Below are 19,764 nucleotides of genomic sequence, written 5' to 3'. Positions count from 1 at the left end.
TGTCAGATGGAGTGGAGTCTGTGGTATACTCAGTAGTAATGTCAGATGGAGTGGAGTCTGTGGTATACTCAGTAGTAATGTCAGATGAAGTGGAGTCTGTGGTATACTCAGTAGTAATGTCAGATGGAGTGGAGTCAGTGGTATACTCAGTGGTAATGTCAGATGAAGTGGAGTCAGTGGTATACTCAGTAGTAATGTCAGATGGAGTGGAGTCTGTGGTATACTCAGTAGTAATGTCAGATGGAGTGGAGTCAGTGGTATACTCAGTAGTAATGTCAGATGGAGTGGAGTCAGTAGTATACTCAGTAGTAATGTCAGATGGAGTGGAGTCTGTGGTATACTCAGTAGTAATGTCAGAGGGAGTGGAGTCTGTGGTATACTCAGTAGTAATGTCAGATGGAGTGGAGTCAGTAGTGTACTCAGTAGTAATGTCATATGTACTGGTGTCTGTAGGTTCTATGTGTGTAGTACTTGTGTGAAATATGGTCTCTGTTGTTTCAGGCATAGTTGTAGTGCTGGATGCTGCGGCTGAGGAAGATGAATTGCTTGTAGCTTTTGTAGGAGTTGGGTCTGTTGAAGAAAATTAGGTTTGAATTAATTGACACTAGACAATATGGCTGCACTTTGTAAACTCATATATATATATTGGCTAACACCTTTCTATGTTATTATCCAGGCTTTATTTCCCAATGACTACTAATTTAACCCTTTCAGGTCCAATGTCTAGTTAGGCTCAAAAGCCCTAGCGCTATTAGCAGATCTAATGGTGAGCCACTTTATAATACCAACATGAACATCATCCAACATTCAATGTAGACCATTCTTGAATTTAAAATAAGAACAGACTGTTTGAATTGCAAAAAACAAAAATTGTACTGCAAAAGGTTAAGTACTGTATGATCGGAAGCTGTAGTGATCAATATGGGTATGTGTGTGCAAAAGAGGAAAATAGACAATATCCCACATACTAGCCGCAATGGTAGAACATTTCCAGGCTGTGCTAATTGTGATCCTGCTACTGCTGTTACATGTACTAGAAGAATTCTCCCTAGTGTTACAGCCAGTACCTAACATCTTACCAATCTTAACCAAAATGGATCCATGCTCATGGACTATAGAACTCCGGCTAGTAACAGGCAGTTAACGGAGACCCAGAGCAAGGCCACAGACTGTAACACACTGGCAGTTTTCACCATGGTTCCCCCGCAAGGAAATTTGACCTTTATTTCAACGTCTGATAAGGAAGCCTCAGCCATCTGACTGGGCCGTTCCATACTAATGCTAGGATATCTCGAAGGGACAAATAAGGAAACTAATTAAGGGAATTACCCGAGGGAGAAGAAAAAAGATTAGGGCTAGGATACAGGAATCAACCTGAAACTCTGAGTTCTGATGTCAAACTGGAACTGCAGAATAATTTTGGACTGCAACCAAAGTAAGTATAATGTGTCAGGCTGACAGTTCTGTATCTAAAACTGTGATACATCGTTCCCCACCACTGCCCAAGCACAGTCCATGATTCCCAATAAGGATCCCTGTGTGTAAGGGCCGCTGCTGCAGAGGGACAAACCTCATCCCAGAAGGGGAACATGATTGAGCCTAGTATCCACTAGTTGTCTGTATATAATTGTATGAAATACTGATAGTGTCCTGTTCAGCAGTAGATCACTAACGCCATTACAGCCATGTTGTCACTGGATCTTCCCCCAATTTCCTCCATAAACACAACAGGTGTTAGCAGAAAACCTATGAGGGGGACGCAGTACACTCACTGGGGGTCCATGTGCTCAGGTGTCTACATTGACACAGAAAACATTTTCCTATTTCAACCTTTCCCTGCTGACCATTTGCTATATCGACTTTGTACATGTCAAACTTTTGAGGTCAACCTACAGCACTGTTGACGTAAATAATGATGACTAAATGATCCACAACTGGTCTCAGCACATTGCTACTAGTAGTAGTAGTACGTTTATTTATAAGGCGCCACAAAGTGTCCGCAGCGCCGTACACAGCACACAAAAAAACAAATGACAAGGTAACGTACAGGGTGTGTTGAAAAATACAGTATAAATAGGGGTATAGCTGGTAGAACTAAAATCAGCATCAGTTTAGAAATAGGTGTCAAAATTGTCGAGGAGACTAAGGATGAAGTAGAGGAAGGAAGAACAGGGCAGGAGCACAGGTGAGGTAAAGAGGTAGGGTGAGTACGTGAGGCAGGAGGACCCTACTCATAAGAGTTAACAAACTAAAAGGAGGTAGGTGGACGAACGAAAAACAATAGGAAAGTAGGAACGGATGGGAACGGAGGCAGGATAGGAGGATCAAAAGAGGAGGAGGGATAGGCTAGTCGAAAAAAGTGGGTTTTGAGGGAGCGCTTGAAGGAGGTAAGGGAATCAGAAAGCCTGATGGGTGGTGGGAGGTTGTTCCAGTGCAGGGGGGCAGCACAAGAGAAGTCTTGGACACAGGAGTGGGAGGAGGTGATTAGGTGAGAGGTCAGCGATGGAGCGACGAGGACGGGAGGGAGTGTGGATAGAGATCAGTGAAGAGAGGTAAGGAGCGGTGGAGGAGGAGAGAGCCTTGTAGGTGGTGGTGAGGAGTTTAAAGAGAACTCGGAAGGGAATGGGGAGCCAGTGAAGAGATAGACAGAGGGGGGGAGGCGGAGGTAGAGCGGCGGGAGAGGAAGATGAGCCTAGCAGCAGCGTTAAGAATGGATTGGAGAGGTGCGAGGTGGGTGAGAGGTAGCCCAGAGAGAAGGATGTTGCAGTAGTCAAGGCGGGAGATGACAAGAGAGTGAATGAGAATTTTGGTCACGTCAGTGGAGAGGAATCGTCTGATGCGTGAGATGTTGCGTAGGTGAAAGTGCCAAGACTGTGAGAGAGCACGAATGTGGGGGGTGAAAGAGAGGGAGGAGTCAATGATGACACCGAGGCAGCGCGTTTGGTCGGTGGAGGTGATCTCGGTTTCACCAATGCTGATGGAGACCGTGGGAGAAGAGGGGATGTTCGGGGGATGGAAGATTAGAAGTTCAGTTTTAGCCATGTTTAGTTTCAGGAAGCGTTGGGTCATCCAGGCTGAGATGGCCGTGAGGCATTCGGAGACCTTGGACAGGAGTGATGGGGATAGGTCGGGGGAGGAGAGATAGATTAGGGTATCGTCAGCATAAAGATGGTAATGAAAACCATAGGAGCTGATGAGGGTGCCCAGAGAGGTGGTGTAAAGGGAGAAGAGTAGAGGGCCAAGGACTGACACTTGGGGAACACCGACTGGCTGCGGGGTAGTAGGAGAGGAGGAGCTCGGAGTGGAGATGGAGAAGGAGCGATCGGAGAGGTATGAGGTGAACCAGGAGAAGACCATGCCAGTGATGCCAAAGGAGCGGAGGGTGTTGAGCAGGAGAGGGTGGTCAACAGTGTCAAAGGCAGCCGACAGATCAAGCTGGATGAGGATAGAGAAGAGGCCTTTGGATTTAGCCGATAGTAGATCGTTAGTGACTTTGGTCAGGGCAGTTTCAGTGGAATGTAAAGGGCGGAACCCAGATTGGAGGGGGTCTAGAATGGAGTTGGCAGTAAGGTGGCTTAGGAGACGATTATAGGTGAGACGTTCTAGGAGCTTGGAGGCAAAAGCGAGGAGGGAGATGAGCCTGTAGTTGGATGGAGAATTGGGGTCCAGATTTGTTTTTTTGAGAATTGGGGAGACAAGAGCATGTTTGAGGGGGAGGAAGGGAAGATCCCAGAGGATAGGGAAAGATTAAAGAGGTGAGCCAGGTGAGAGCAGACTGACGGACTGAGACGACGGATAATGTTGGAGAGGATAGGATCGAGCAGGCAGGTGGAGGGAGAAGCGGATTGAAGGATAGAGTGGACTTCAGCGGCAGTGGTGGGGTAAAATGAGGACATGGGTTGGAAGGAGGGGAGTGGAGATGTAGGAGGGGAGGAGGGAGAGGGTGAGGTCATGGCAGCAGTGATGGCAGTCCTGAGAGAGGAGATTTTGGTTGAAAAGTAGGTAGCAAAGTCAGCGGCTACGATGGAGGACGGAAGAGCTGGAGGAGGGGGGGAGAGCAAGGAGTTGAAGGTGGCGAAGAGCCTGCAGGGATTGGATGATTGGGAAAGGATGAGGGAATTAAAGTAGGATTCCTTGGCCAGAGCAAGGGCAGAGCTGAAGGAGGAAAGAATGAATTTGAAATGGAGATAATCCGCGAGGGAGCGTGATTTCTTCCAGAAGCGCTCAGCAGTGCGAGAGCACTTTTAAAGGAATCGGATGATAGGCGAGTGCCACGGTTGGGGGTTGGAGCATCGAAGGGGGATAGAGGAGGGAGGGCAGGCAGAGTCCAATGCCAAAGATAGGGTGTCATTGTAGAGGGAGGCGGCGAGGTTCGGGCAGGACATGGCGGCGATTGGGGCGAGAAGAGGACACAGCGTGTTTGAGAAGGCAGCAAGATCAAGTGTGTTGACGTTATGCCGTGAGACAATGCGCTTGGGAGGGGCGGTGGGAGAGGGGGAAGCAGTGAGGAAGAAGGAGATGAGGTTATGGTCAGAAAGAGGAAAAGCCGAGATAGTGTAGTCAGTAAGGGAACAAGAGCGAATGAAGACGAGATCGAGGGAGTGTCCGTGGATGTGGGTGGGAGAGGTAGTCCACTGAGATAGGCCAAGAGAGGAGCAGAGAATGAGGAGTTTGGAGGTGCCAGGATCAGCGGGGTTATCCAAGGGGATGTTAAAGTCACCAAGAATGACAGATGGCAGGTCAGAGGAGAGGAAGTGTGGAAGCCAGGCGGCGAAGTTGTCAAGAAATTGGGAGATAGGGCCAGGGGGGCGGTAGATTGCAGCGCCACGGAGGTGGTAGGGGTAGTATAGACGGATAGAGTGAGACTCAAAGGAGGAGAAAGGAGAGAGGGTTCAGGGTGAATGACACTGTGGGTGCATGAGGCTGAGAGGAGAAAACCCACACCGCCACTGTGGCGACCGTCAGGCCTGGGAGTGTGAGAGAAAGAGAGGCCACCGTGGGAGAGAGCAGCTGGAAAGACAGAATCAGAGGTGGAGAGCCAGGTCTCGGTGATAGCAAGGAGGTAGAATGCACTAGAGATGAATAGGAGGAGGACTGATTCCAGTCTACCAGGAGACCCGGAAATAACGTATATGTACAGGAATGTAAGTAAGGCTCCCGGCCCAGTGCTGCATCTGTTCCCAGCTCCAAATACACTATTCCTCCAATTACCAGAACAATACAGCAATGTCTGGCATGTAATGGCAGCCTGATGGCACAGTGGTTAGAGTAAATTGCTTCGGCCATGCCTACTTTTATGATCACTGCCCTATCTGTGTGGAGTTTACATGTTCCCTGTACTTTACTAGGCTTGCTCTAGTTCTCCAGTATCTCCCACACTCATACATAACTAATAATAATAATAATAATACTACAATTATATATTCCTGGGGATGTTAGTGATTTATACGCACCTGTCCTGTTGTTCGGTATTTCACACCGAGATCCTGTGAAGTCCTCTGGGCACTGACACTTTATCCCATCATAAGTGCCGCCATTTAGACAGTAATCTATACACAGATACATTAAAGATCTTGATCAGCAACTAATAAATATCAGTCATTGCTTCATTTGCATAAGTAATTAAATGTATGATTGGGCTACAGTATAAATGTGCATCAAGTTGATCATTTGCTAATGGGCAAATACGCAATAAAAATTACAAACAGCCATAAATCCAACTAACGTTCTGCCAAAACCTAGAGGTGTTCTGTTTCCCAGAGTCTCATGAGGTTTGGATTCTGCAATGCGTATGCCCATCATCTTCTATCTACCCCGGTCTCCTTACCCTTTACTAATACCTATACAACATTCATGGATGTTGCCTGAGAGCTCTTTGGGTACTTGTTTCCTAGCACGGCCACAACGATCTTGATCTGGGGCATCGCAGGTAAAAAAATTGCGTTGGTCGCATCGCATGCGGGCTAAAAAATCGCATGCGATGCGACCGAAGCGATGCCCGCGATTTCCCATAGGGAACAATGTAAAATGCCTCAATTTAACCAAATCAACATAGGGAACAATGTTAAATGGGCCAGAAACCCCCCCAAAAAACCCTGACCAGTGAAATGGCCCCCCCAAAATAGTTAACGCCACCCCACGATCAACGTCAACCCGAAGCGTGGCGAGCGCAGCGAGCCCGCGTGGGGTGGCGGTACGCGTCCTCCGACCTTTTCATACCCCCACTATCCACGTCGGCGTGGAGTTAAGAATAGATAGTGTGGCGAGCGCAGCGAGCCACCAAGCCCGAAGCGTGGCGAGGGGACGCGGACACCTTCACCGGTAAACGCGTCCCTTCGCGGGCTTCACAGGTATCCGCGTCCGCTCGCGGGGGCTCGCTAAGCTTACCACGCTTCGGGCTCGGTGGCTCGCTGCGCTCGCCACACTATCTATTGTCAACTCCACGCCGACATGGATAGTGGGGGTATGAAAAGGTCGGAGGACGCGTACCGCCACCCCTCGCGGGCTCGCTGCGCTCGCCACGCTTCGGGTTGACGTTGATCGTGGGCTGCCATTTCACTGGTCAGGGGTTTTTTTGGGGTCTCTGGCCCATTTAACATTGTTCCCTATGTTGATTTGGGTAAATTAAGGCATTTTACATTGTTCCCTATGGGAAATCGCGGGCATCGCGTCGGTACCATCGCATGTTTTTTTTGGCCGCATACGATGCGACCGACGCGATTTTGACTTTTTCAATGCATTTCAATGGGAAATCGCGGGCATCGCGTCGGTCGCATCGGAGAACATTAAAAATTACCCGCGATTGTGGCCATGCTAGGAAACCGCTCCTTGTTATTCAGTCACACTGTCCTTTATTAGATGCCAACATACTCGGGTCTCAGGTCCTTATTCTGGATCACTCGCTCCCCTGCGTATTCATACGGGGAGCAATGTTTCATTACTATGCATGAGCATTTCTAAGTGCATATGCTTGGTGCGAGCGGGTATGGAAAACTGCTAATTCAAAACACTGGGCATTCCCATGGGCGCAGTCCGTCAACGCCGTCCCATGCCCAGCACCCGCCTGGGGCCAGGCCTGCGGGGCCAGGGCAGGCGAAAGGGAAATGTTTGCCTATAACAACTCCTCTTGCCAGCTGGGACAGAAATGCAGGTTTAAACATGTCTGCAACAACTGTTCCGGGAACCACCCAGCCTCCAACTGCTTTCGAGGTGGCCGCCCCGGCAGAGGGGCGTGTGCAGGTTCTTCCTCCAAGGCAGGTCCCTCCGGGAACCCTCGATAGGGCTCATACCCCGGTTCGGGTCGGGGCGATGGCCGGCTGGCTTAGCCGATACCCAGATAGGGCGACTGCAGAGTTTTTGTTTCAGGGTTTTAGTCAGGGGTTCCAGTTGCCAGTTCAGGGCGTAGTTAGAGGGGGCTCCTTCAGAAACCTGCAGTCTGCTCGTTCACTCCCTTAAGTGTAAAGGGAAAAAGTGGACAAAGAATTACAGTTGGGGCGTATGGCCTGCCCCTTTGATCAGCCCCCAGTAGATGGCTTGGTTATCTCCCCGGTAGGAGTCGTGCCCAAGAAGGTCCCTGGCAAATTCCGCCTAATTCAACATCTGTCTTACCCTGCGGGTTTCTCTGTCAATGACGCCATCCCAGAAGCGTGCTGTTCAGTGGCAAATCAGTCATTTGACGACGCTCTGGCTATGGTGAGGTCGTATGGTACAGGGGCCCTTATGGCTAAGATTAATGTTGAATCTGCGTTCCGGCTGCTTCCATTACACCCCAATGCTTTCAGGTTAATGGGCTTTCGCATAGGAGAGGAGTATTTCATCGACAAATGCTTGCCGATGGGGTGTTCGGTGTCCTGTGCCTTTTTTGAGAGGTTCAGTACCTTTTTGCATTGGTGTGTGGAGCAGCCGTCAGGGGAGAGCGGGATCGATCATTACCTTGACGAATTTCTGTGTGTGGGCCCGGCTAGGTCCACCCATTGTGCGGCCATCTTGGATAGCATCCGTTCTCTTTTCCATCACTTCGGGATTTCCGATTGCAGAAGAGAAAACGGAGGGCCCTGTCACGTGTCTTTCCTTTCTGGGGATCCAGATCGACTCCGTGCAGGGGCTTTGCTCGCTACCACGGGATAAGGTCATGAAGCTTGGCGAGGCCGTAGACGTTTGTCGCCAAGCCAGAAAAGTCCCATTGCGTCAAGCTCAGTCTTTGCTGGGGCAGCTGAATTTCGCTTGCAAAGTTATCCCTAGAAAGTTGGAGCGTGCCACTGCTGGGGTGGCCAGAGCGCATCACCTAGTCCGCCTGTCGAGCGAGATCAGGCGAGACCTGGAGGTTTGGGCTGCATTCCTCCAGCATTTCAACGGTGTGCGGATCTGGTTGGCCCCGGTATTGGACAAACTTCGGTTGCAGCTGTTCACTGACGCCGCAGGTTCCACTGGTTTGGTTGTTTTTTAGCGGGTAGCTGGTGTGTTGCTCCTTGGCCCCCTGGTTGGTTTGAGTCAGGCTTGACGCGAGACTTGCTGCTGTTGGGGAGTTATTCCTGGCGAACAGGAGTCTGCTTTTCTGGTGTAATAATTTAGGGGCGGTTCACGCCATTAACAGTCAGAGGGCCAAGTCGCTTGTTGTGTTGCGCGTGTTGAGTCACCTGTTTCTCCAATGTTTGCTCTTCAACATATTGTTCAGGGCGCGACACGTGCCCGGGGTCGAGAACGAGGTGGCTGATGCCCTTTCTCGCTTCCAGTGGCAACGCTTTCGGGAACTGGCCCCGATGCTGACTCTGTGGGGGTTCCCTGCCCCTCTTCTGTTCGGGCCGGAATGGAGGGGTTAGCCGAGTCCTCCCTGGCGCCTGCTACCCTTAGGACATATCGGCAGGCCTGGACCGAGTGGGAGGAGTTCTCTGGAGGGGCCATGCGTGCAGGTAGGCAGGGGTACAAGCGCTTGTCATCCTTCTTGTGGCATTTGTACAGCTCTGGCAGGTCCAGGGCAGTGGCGTCACGCTATTTAGCAGGGATTTCCTTTTTCTGTAGGCTTAAGGGCTTTCCTGACTACACAAAAAGTTTCTTAATTACCAGAGCAATGAAGGGCTGGTCCCGTGTTTCCCCAGTCCCCCCGGACGCCCGGCGTCCTATAGATGCTTCCATGCTCCCGGCCCTGATGGATGGGGTGGGTCGCTGCGCTGACTCAGTGTATGAGACCCTCTTATTCTGCCTGACTTTTTCTTTGGCATTCCATGGGGCTTTCAGGGTCTCTGAAATTGTGGCACTGGCTAAGTCCAGGGAAGCAGTCCTTTTGTTGTCCGATGTGCGATTAGATTCTGGGACACTATGGGTGCGGCTTAGGCGGTCCAAAACAGATCAGGTGGCTAGGGGTAGATGGGTATCATTAGCGCCCGTGAGTCCGGAAGGGGTCTGTCCAGTGGCTCTTGCCTCGCAGTATGAGTTGGTGCTTTTTGCCTGACCTGACGGACTGAATTGACCTTTTAATTCGGCTATAGTCTTAATTAAGAGTCCCTCAGCAGGTCCAGTCGTTTTTTCTCCGGCCGAGTACACCTTTCATTCCGCATTCCCCTTCCACGTATTGTTACCCTCAATTGTTTGTGACTCTTCCCTTTTGTGTCCTGGTGTGGCTTCAATTGTGATTGAAGCATGTCTCCGGCACCAATATGTGCCACAATCAGAATCTTACAATTTTTTTCTTTTTGGCAGATCCTCTAGTCCAATACCATGTCCCTTCATATCAATACAACCTTACTAATGGCTTCTTTTTTCTTCTCCTTTTATAGGTGTGGGGTACGATAGGTTAAAGGTGTGGGTAGTGGGTCACTCCTTTATCTATTGGGCTGCTAGGTTGGTTGCCTCTGGGGGGGGGGCTGAGTTTCCTTGCTCTCAATCCATTAGGTGGTTGGGTGTTAGGGGAATGACTTGGGGCGCCCTGAAGTCATTCCTTATGGCGAATGTTCACAGGTTCGGTGTGCTCGAAGTCCTGGTGCTTCATCTCGGTGGCAACGACCTTGGGAAAATGTCCCAACTGAGATTGCGGGCCCATATCTTGAGTGATCTGGAGGCCATTTGTGCAGCCTGGTCACACTGTAGGTTAGTGTGGTCTTTTATTGTGCCTCGTATTTGTTGGAGAGGGGCCAGAGATGCTAAGGCGGTTGACGAGGCCAGACAGAAGCTTAATTCGGCTGTTGCAAGGTGTGTTTTAACGGCCGGCGGTGCTGTTATACCTCATACACGGATTAGGTTTAAGTGCCATCACCTGTTTAGGCCTGATGGGGTTCATTTAGTGAGGGGCTGTTTATGTTTCTGGAGGATCTGCTTCTGGTTGTTGCTAGGGTGTCTTAGGCTGGTGGCGGGGCTGTACCCTGGGATCAGGGTTCATGCCTTTGCGGGAAAGAACGGCAGGTTAATAGTTTCTTAGCCTTCATTACCCGTTTATGCAACGTATATAGATTGTTTTCGATGCGCTCGCCTTTTCATTGACTTAGGCGTTTCGCTCGATCTCCCGCTCAGGGGCAGCGAGACCACCTGGCTGGGTGGTAGTCAATGTAGTAGGTCGAGTGGATACCGCTTGGTAGGGTAGTTTGATTACGTATGCTGAGTTTGGGGGTGGAGTTTAGTTTAGTAGCCGTTCTTTCTTGGCCACCATTTATTTAAATTAGTTTAATCAAATCAAAAACTAGCTTAAATATTCAAATAATAAATCAGCAAACAATTTCTGCCAAACCTATGTCTCCGAGTCTTTATTTCAGGTTTATGTTAAGATAAGGTAAGTTAAGGTTTAACATGCTAGAGCAGTGGTGGCCAACCCATGGCTCTTGAGCCTCATGCGGCTCTACCCCTTGTAAAGTGCGGCTCCTGCTCCCACTGCTGCCCGCAGCCCACCGTCCGTCCTAGTCCCCCCTGCTGCCGGTTCCCTGAATCCCTTCTCCTTCTGAGGGGTGGAGAGCGCGCATCGCGCATCTCTCCTACCCCTTACTGTGCATCCTTGTGACTGGGCTGTCCGCCAATCAGAGCTCGCGTGCCAGCAGCCAATCAGGAGCCGGCCAGCAAGCTTTGATTGGTGGACGGCCCAGTCACAGGGAAGTGAGGGGGAAGGAGACGCGCGGTGCGCTGTGCTCTCCTCCCATCAGTGACATGACAGGAGGACTGCAGGGGGACAGCAGACTGTCCTCTCCCCGTCCGGCAGCAGCAGCAACAACGGTGAGTGCTGCTGCTGGGAAATTTGCACTGTGGGGGCATAGCAGTTTGTGGCACTGTGGGGGCATACCAGCTTTTTGGCACTGTGGGGGCATACCAGCTTTCTGGCACCGTAGGGGCATACCCGGCACCGTGTGGTGCATACGTGGCACCGTGGGGGGGGGGGGCATATGTGTATCTGGCACTATTGGGGGCATATGTATATATGGCACTGCATTATTGGAGGCATATTTGTATCACACCCACCAAAGGGGTCAAAATAGAGTATGCCCCTTTTTTTGGCGCATGCGCCTTCGGCGCGCGCATGATGTCGGCTCTTTAGCTTGACTACCGATATTTTTTGACTCTTTACCTCTGACCGGTTGGCCACCCCTGCGCTAGAGGTACACACACATGAGGTGCTAGAATGTTTATTATATTTACAAACACTTGTGACTTTGGGGTTTATGTACTAAGCCACAGAGAGTGAAAAAGTGGAAATAGTATTAGCAGGTGATACAGATCACGCACTTCAGCGGGTCAGGGTTATTGTTAGGTACTAGGGCGCTGCATCATGTTGCCACTAAGGATTCTGGTTGAGGGTGTGCTATGGGAATGTAAAAGGTGTGCTGCTAAAGTATTTTTGGGGACAGATTTATAGATGGATGCTAATTCATGACCTCTGAGCCCTAGTATGCAGCAGCTGTGTGATAATGTGCAAATGCATCTTTGGACCAATCTGTAGATTGGTCCAAAGATGCAGCATTGGATTATTTCTGTGGACACTGGTTACCTGTGCTAGATACCATGGTTCCAGTGGAAGCCTCATGTGTTGTGCCAGATATAGTGGATCCAATGCTAGGCTCAGGAGTCATGCCAGATACAGTAGTTCCAGTGGAAGGCTCAGGAGTTGTGTGAGAAGGAGTGGAGTCAGTGGTATCCTTAGGAGTTGTGTCAGAAAATGTGGAGTCTGTGGTATACTTAGTAGTAATGTCAGATGGAGTGGACTCAGTGGTATACTCAGTTGTAATGTCAGAGGGAGTGGAGTCAGTGGTATACTCAGTGGTAATGTCAGATGGAGTGGAGTCAGTGGTATACTCAGTAGTAATGTCAGATGGAGTGGAGTCAGTAGTATACTCAGTAGTAATGTCAGATGGAGTGGAGTCAGTGGTATACTCAGTAGTAATGTCAGATGGAGTGGAGTCAGTGGTATACTCAGTAGTAATGTCAGATGGAGTGGAGTCAGTGGTATACTCAGTAGTAATGTCAGATGGAGTGGAGTCAGTAGTATACTCAGTAGTAATGTCAGATGGAGTGGAGTCAGTGGTATACTCAGTAGTAATGTCAGATGGAGTGGAGTCTGTGGTATACTCAGTAGTAATGTCAGATGGAGTGGAGTCAGTGGTATACTCAGTAGTAATGTCAGATGGAGTGGAGTCAGTGGTATACTCAGTAGTAATGTCAGATGGAGTGGAGTCTGTGGTATACTCAGTGGTAATGTCAGATGGAGTGGAGTCAGTGGTATACTCAGTAGTAATGTCAGATGGACTAGTGTCTGTAGTGTACTCAGTAGTAATGTCATATGTACTGGTGTCTGTAAGTTCTATGTGTGTAGTACTTGTGTGAAATATGGTCTCTGTTGTTTCAGGCATAGTTGTAGTGCTGGATGCTGCAGCTGAGGAAGATGAATTGCTTGTAGATTTTGTAGGAGTTGGGTCTGTTGAAGAAAATTAGGTTTGAATTAATTGACACTAGACAATATGGCTGCACTTTGTAAAATATATATTGGCTAACACCTTTCTATGTTATTATCCAGGCTTTATTTCCCAATGACTACTAATTTATTCCTTCCAGGTCCAATGTCTAGTTAGGCTCAAAAGCCCTAGCGCTATTAGCAGATCTAATGGTGAGCCACTTTATAATACCAAGATGAACATCATCCAACATTCAATGTAGACCATTCTTCAATTTAAAATAAAAACAGACTGTTTGAATTGCAAAAAACAAAAATTGTACTGCAAAAGGTTAAGTACTGTATGATCGGAAGCTGTAGTGATCAATATGGGTATGTGTGTGCAAAAGAGGAAAATAGACAAAATCCCACATACTAGCCGCAATGGTAGAACATTTCCAGGCTGTGCTAATTGTGATCCTGCTACTGCTGTTACATCAGGGCTGGGCAATTGCGGCCCTCCAGATGTTGAGGAACTACACATTCCAGCATGCCTTGCATTAGTTTCAGCATGGCCACATAGCAAAACTAATGCAAAGCATCCTGGGATGTGTAGTTCCTCAACATCTGGAGGGCCGCAATTGCCCAGCCCTGTGTTTAATGTACTAGAAAAATGCCTCCTAGTGTTACAGGCAGTACCTCACATGGTAATGTATCTTCTATAACATCTTTCTGTCACTCTCTGAGGTTTGTGTGGATCCGGCTTTGGATAGTAACCAAAATGGATCCAGTTAATGATTTATAATTCATGCTCATGGACTATAGTAGAACTCCGACTAGTAACAGGCAGTTGATGGAGACCCAGACCAAAGCTACAGACTGTAACACACTGGCAGTTTTCACCCGGGTTCCCCTGCAAGGAAATTTGAGCTTCATTTCAACATCTGACAAGGAAGCCCCAGTCATCTGACTGGATCGTTCCATACCAGTGCTAGGATATCTTCAAGGGACAAAGAAGGAAACTTCCAAGGGACAGGAAAAAAAGATTAGGGCTAGGATACAGGAGTCTACCTGAAACTCTGAGTTCTGATGTCAAACTGGAACTGCAGAATAATTTTGGACTCCAACCAAAGTAAATATAGCCATGCTGCAGCTGATTGGAGCAAATGTCATCCTGGAACTGATGGGAGTGATTATCAGGCTGGAACCAAAGGAGCATCTGCTCAGGAATCTTTGGATTGGAAATGATTAGGCAGGAGCTCACTGAAGGCATGCAGCAAGGATGTGGACATCACTACACTGGCAGCTTTATACTTCTTGGGCTGACTCTTTATACCTGCTGGGATGCAATGCTTGGCTGCTCAAATCAGCTGAACAACTCTCTGGTCTGGATTGGTGGGAGATTCAGGTTGTTTGAGCACTGCAACTGGGGCTGATGTAACGGGAAACGGTCATCTGTCAGACCACACTTAGGTCGACAGTCATTAGGTCGACCCCGGAAGGTCGACTGGCCCCAAGGTCGACGGGGTAAAGGTCGACATGGGTCAAGGTCGACAGTCATTAGGTCGACATGAGCTTTTCCCTGTTTTTTGAGCCGACAGGCAGTATTTCATGCCCTACCATCCACTAGGGCGTGGTGGGAGAATAAAATAGTGTGCCGAGCGTAGCGAGGCACCGTGCCCGAAGCATAGTGAGTGAAGCGAGGGTCTGTGGTTCAACTCCAACTGTGTCCATGTCGACTGTGTCCAAATTTGGGTCAAAAAACAGTGAAAACTCATGTCGACCTAATGACCGTCGACCTAGAACCATGTCGACCTTGGCCCATGTCGACCTTAAGTCATGTCGACCTTGACCCATGTCGACATTTAACCCTGTCGACCTTGGGGCCAGTCGACCTTCTGGGGTCGACCTAATGACTGTAGACCTAAGTCTGGTCTGACAGATGTACCGATTCAGTAAATACTAAAAATAGTAAATACTGGCTGTTTTATTCTTACCCTGTAATTTAGATTTTATTTTGAACATACCCAGTGGCGTAACTATAGTCCCGCAGCCCCCGCGGTGGCGGGGAGGCGCTAGGCAGGTGTGGGCGCCTGGGGGGTCTGCGGGAATATAGTTACCACCTGGTCCCGACTCCTGCCCTCCCCCTCCTTACCCCATTGCCGCCGGCGCCGCTGCCTCTAACCCGACACGCAGATCTGTGTCGGGTGACGGGCGGTCCCCGGCTCATGCTGCAGTGCTAATATAATAAGAGACGCTCGGAAAATGGCTGCCCCCATAATGCTGTATGGGGGCAGCCATTTTCCGAGTGTCTGTTATTATATTAGCACTGCAGCCGGAGCCGGGGACCGCCCGTCACCCGACACAGATCTGCGTGTCGGGTTAGAGGCAGAAGCGCCGGCCGCAATGGGGACGGGTAAGGAGGGGGTTAATATTTCGGGGGGGGGGGGGGGCGCCCGAAATGTCCGGCGGGGGGCGCAAAAAAAGTAGTTACGCCTCTGAACATACCCCACCCTAATCTAACTCTCTCTGCTCATGTTACATCCAGATTATGCAGGCTGCTCACACAGGAGAACTCTCGGGTGGCTAAGGCTGTGGCCACACATAGCTGTGCAGAGGGTCTCATTCAACACATTAGCAGCCACAGTTGTCTGGTCCAATGTTTTAACGTGTTGCCCTGTATTACACATGAAATGTGGATGGGAGTAGGCAGACCCTGTTCTTCAGGATCAGGCTACACACAGTCTCCTTGCGGCGCAGCTGGTCCCACTGAACAGAATGTGATTTCTGGCCACAGTCTTATCAGCCTGGAAGGAGATTCAGCAGGTACAGTAGGAACAAATACTGCAGCTTGTATGCTGAACAGATTCCCCAGGCAATGAACATTACAAGTAGGATCTCCTGGACTGCAGGACAGATGGCAGAGTGAAGTCATAATACAACCTACTAAAACAAGAGGAATTAAGCAAGGATTTTGACACTCATGCACAACTTTTATGCTCAGAGTGTAGGGTCACCTCCAAAACGGCAACATCAGTTCTCAGAAAGGACACCGAGATCAAGATGAAAACAGATTTCTGAGCGAGTAATGGTGACCATCAGTCAAGGGGGACAGCCGTCCCAGGCCTGACGTGCTGAGGGGCTCCAAGGCCTGCCAAAACCCCGCTCAGACTTCCATACCACTCTGTCACTCAGGGGACAGTCCCCCCTTCCCTCCCCTTGCTCAGATGTCCAGCTCCAGATTAGGATCAGAAGCCTCGCTGCCCTGGCCCTGCCACTCAACCACTCAGCAACTCCCCCCCCACACACGTGGGAAACAAGGGGGGTGGAGCTACATGTGTCAAGGCAGAGGGCGGGCTACACGGATCTCAGGCTCCTACTGTGCTGAGCCTGTCCAAGAGGGAGATGAAGCTGCTGACATTCCAGGGCCACACAGAGAGTAATTAAGTGCTTAGTGTGTGTATACTGTATGTAGGGTGGATTAGGGTGCACAAAGGTAAAAATTAGGCTGCAGGGGTAGGGAGGGTTACGGACCACATTCATGTGATAGAGCATAGGCCACGGGCTAAGGGAGTGTGTCAGTGTGACAGAGCATAGGGGGAGAGAATGAGTTGGTGTGATAGGACACAGGCCGCAGGGTGAGCGAGGGCATCATTATGATAGAGTGCAGGCCGCAGTGTGAAGTAGTGTGTCAGTGTGATATATCGCAAGCCACAGGGTAAGGGAGTGCGCCAGTGGGATAGAGCGCAGGCTGCAGGGTGAAGGAGTGCGTCAGTATGATAGAGCGCAGATAAAATATTATGCTTGTTGTGTCTGGGATTTATATGGAGCTGCTCTGTTAGAGTACAAAAGTTATGGGGGTATGGATACAAAGCGCTGATAATGAGGAAGGGAGGGAGGGTAAGACAAACGAGGGGGAATAGGAGAGAATGAAAGGAGAAAAAAAAGGGGGAAGAGAGAGGAAGAATTGGGGTAAAAGATAAAAATTAAAATGAAAAATAATTATAAATCCTATAGGATACGAGGACAGCCGCGACCGGAAGCACGGAGCCGAAAACCAGAAGTCACAGCAAGTGTGGAGAGAGGAGAGCCGCGAGTGTATCACAGCGGCAGAACAGGACCGCTTACCACTACACCTTCCCAGCAAGTAAGGGACAGTTAGTGTAACGCTCCCCCAGTGCTATTTGCACCCACAACGGACAATAGACTTTCAAGTGAATAACATAGCTCCAACCCGGTCCAGGCCAACCCACATTACTCAAAAGAGTGTAAACATACTATTGCATTTTATTTTATTTATTTTTTACTTATTTTTTATTTTCAATTTTATTTATTTCTATTTTTTTTTTTTTTTTTTTAAATATATTTTTTTTAATAATTATTTTTAATTTTAATTTTTATCTTTTACCCCAATTCTTCCTCTCTCTTCCCTCTTTTTTTTCTCCTTACACTCTCCTATTCCCCCTCGTTTGTCTTACCCTCCCTCCCTTCCTCATTATCAGCGCTTTGTATCCATACCCCCATGATAGAGCGCAGGGTGAGGGAGTACTGGCCACAGAGGTAGTGCGTCGGTGTGTTAGCGAGCAGGCCACAGTGTGAGGGAGTCAGTGTATTAGTGTGCAGGCCGCAGTGTGAGGGAGGGTGTCAGTGTGATATTGCACAGGCTGCAGGGTGAGGGAGTGCGTCAGTGTGATAGAGAGCGCAAGCCGTGGGGTGGAGGAGCACGGTAGTGTGCTAAAACGACACAAATACTAAACTTCAGAAAAGCTAACTTCGAATTATTCAGAGAACCCCTAAAAAGAATTGTGTGGGAAACAGTTTTTGAGGGGATAAATGCTGAGGAACTGTGGGATACTCTAAAAAATGTACTCGAATCATTAACTATTAAATACATTCCTAAATTTAAGGATAAATTCAGTAAAAAAATACCACCATGGTTGGACAAAAAAGTTAGGTCAGCAATCAACAATAAAACAAGAGCATTTAAATTCTATAAAAATAACTTAAATGAGGAGGCGTTCACCAAATACAAAGAATCAAACAAAATTTGCAAAGAGCAATCAAAGTAGCTAAAAGGGATTATGAAGAGCGCATAGCCACTGAAAGTAAAACTAACCCCAAGAAGTTTTTCAAATACATAAATAGTAAACGTATAATTAAGGACAACATAAGCCCACTAACCGATATAAATGGAAAAAGTTTTACGGAGGACAAGGGAAAAGCAGAACTGTTAAAAGAGTTCTTCTCATCAGTGTTTACTAAGGGAGAGCAGACTGTGGAATGCACACATACCACAAATGGGATGAACAAGTCGGACCTCAATATTGAATTCTCTACCGAGGAAATAATATTGAGGCTCAGCAAAATCAAAACAAATAAATCACTTGGGCCAGATGGGATTCATCCTAGGGTACTAATGGAATGAAGGGAGGAATTAGCTACCCCCCTACATTATATCTTTGATAATTCACTATCATCAGGAAAGGTAGCAAAAGACCGGAGAATAGCAGAGGTAGTGCCATTATTCAAAAAAGGAAAAAAGGAGGATCCCGCTAATTACAGACCAATAGTGGGTAAACCATATGAAGGATTTTTAAGAGATGGGATCCAGGAATATTTAGACCTTCATAGTTTACTCAGTGTCACGACCACCATGGCTGTTACCCAATTCCCCTGTGCTGTGCCCAGCCCTAGGTCCTGCATCAGCGTGTCTCCCACCCTGGTGCTCACCTCCGCTCTGTCACAAACCGCAGATCTTACCATCGGAAACATCGCTCATTACCATCTCGATGGTCGGTACTGCGTGAGAGGCCTGTCATCCGCATGGCTTCTGATGTGTGGCGCGATGTCCCCTGTGTCCCCGCGGTCAGTTGCCATGGTTCCCTGTCAAGTGCACGCCGTTCCCGGGCAGCATGGGTGCCGCCATGACACTCTCAAGTCAGCTGATTCCCCAGACCAATCCCCGCTGTCCATCCACGTCACCTCTGACCCACACACCTGTACATGGATCAAGGTGTGTGCTCCTTTCCCAGCATTGATTGGTGCTACAGCTGGCAGCCAATCACAGACAAGCAAGGGGGATAAAGCCGGCCTGCGGCCTTCCTTCCTTGTCTTGAACAATTGCTTACCTGCTCTCAGTATTCTCCTGTGACAGAGAAGTTCCCAAGACTCCGAGATCTCCAGGCTCCCCTGTGATTCTCTCCAGCGTTACCTGCACCCGCTATACCTTCCTGGGTTATCCATCTCCAGAAGACTCCTGCCTTTCCACCTCTGCAGTCGAGTACAGGTGCCTCGCCATTACCACCATTGGCTTCCAAGCCTTTCAGCGACATTCTCCATCTTGTCCTGAACTAGCGACTGGCTCCGTCGACACCAGCGTCGACATTCAGCTGCTGTGCTCTATAGAGACTTTACCACCTACGTCCTATTTCTCCAGCATATACCTGAGCCATCTACCAGCCGTCGGCACCATTGTCGGCACCACAGTCTACCTCAGCTGTCGACATCCTGTGCAGTCCTCCGCAGTTTCCAGATTGCCTTTCCTTCTCCAGTATCATCTCCCTTGCCTGCGTCCAGAGGACCAGGGCAGGGGGCCGCGACCTGCCTGTCAGACGCAGCTAAGTCCAAAGTTCCTTGCGGGGCTCCCTGGTGAATACCGCTGGCAGGTTAGACTCCGCGCCCCTGTTCCTGGTCTCCGTCAACTCTCTGGTTCGCTGTGCCCTGATCTCCCCGTGTATGTCCTACATCAAACCTTCTGCCTTTGGCTCTCCAGCGCCCTCCACTGGTCCACCACGGTCACAGCCGGGAACACAAAAACCGCCTGCGCTGACAGTTTGTTCAAGACCGATGGACTCGGCTCAAGACCCCAGTGTGGGACCAGCGGTCATTCAAAATGTTACCGCCCGAATAGAGACTCAAGAAGC

General features: G+C 49.2%; 1 long non-coding RNA gene across 1 annotated transcript; it reads right to left on the bottom strand.

The window, feature by feature from the left end:
* Positions 1-260: 260 nt before the first annotated feature.
* Positions 261-12,254, bottom strand: LOC146072829 (uncharacterized). Its single transcript, XR_014473238.1, has 3 exons — positions 11,963-12,254; positions 5,454-5,549; positions 261-570 (listed from the first exon to the last, which is right to left on the bottom strand). It is a non-coding gene; the product is annotated as an uncharacterized LOC146072829 (long non-coding RNA).
* Positions 12,255-19,764: the final 7,510 nt, after the last annotated feature.

The sequence above is a fragment of the Crinia signifera genome, chromosome 4, assembly GCF_055691185.1.
Source record: "Crinia signifera chromosome 4, ASM5569118v1, whole genome shotgun sequence".
Classification (NCBI taxonomy): Eukaryota; Metazoa; Chordata; class Amphibia; order Anura; family Myobatrachidae; genus Crinia; species Crinia signifera.
This window is presented reverse-complemented; position numbering and strand designations above follow the sequence as displayed.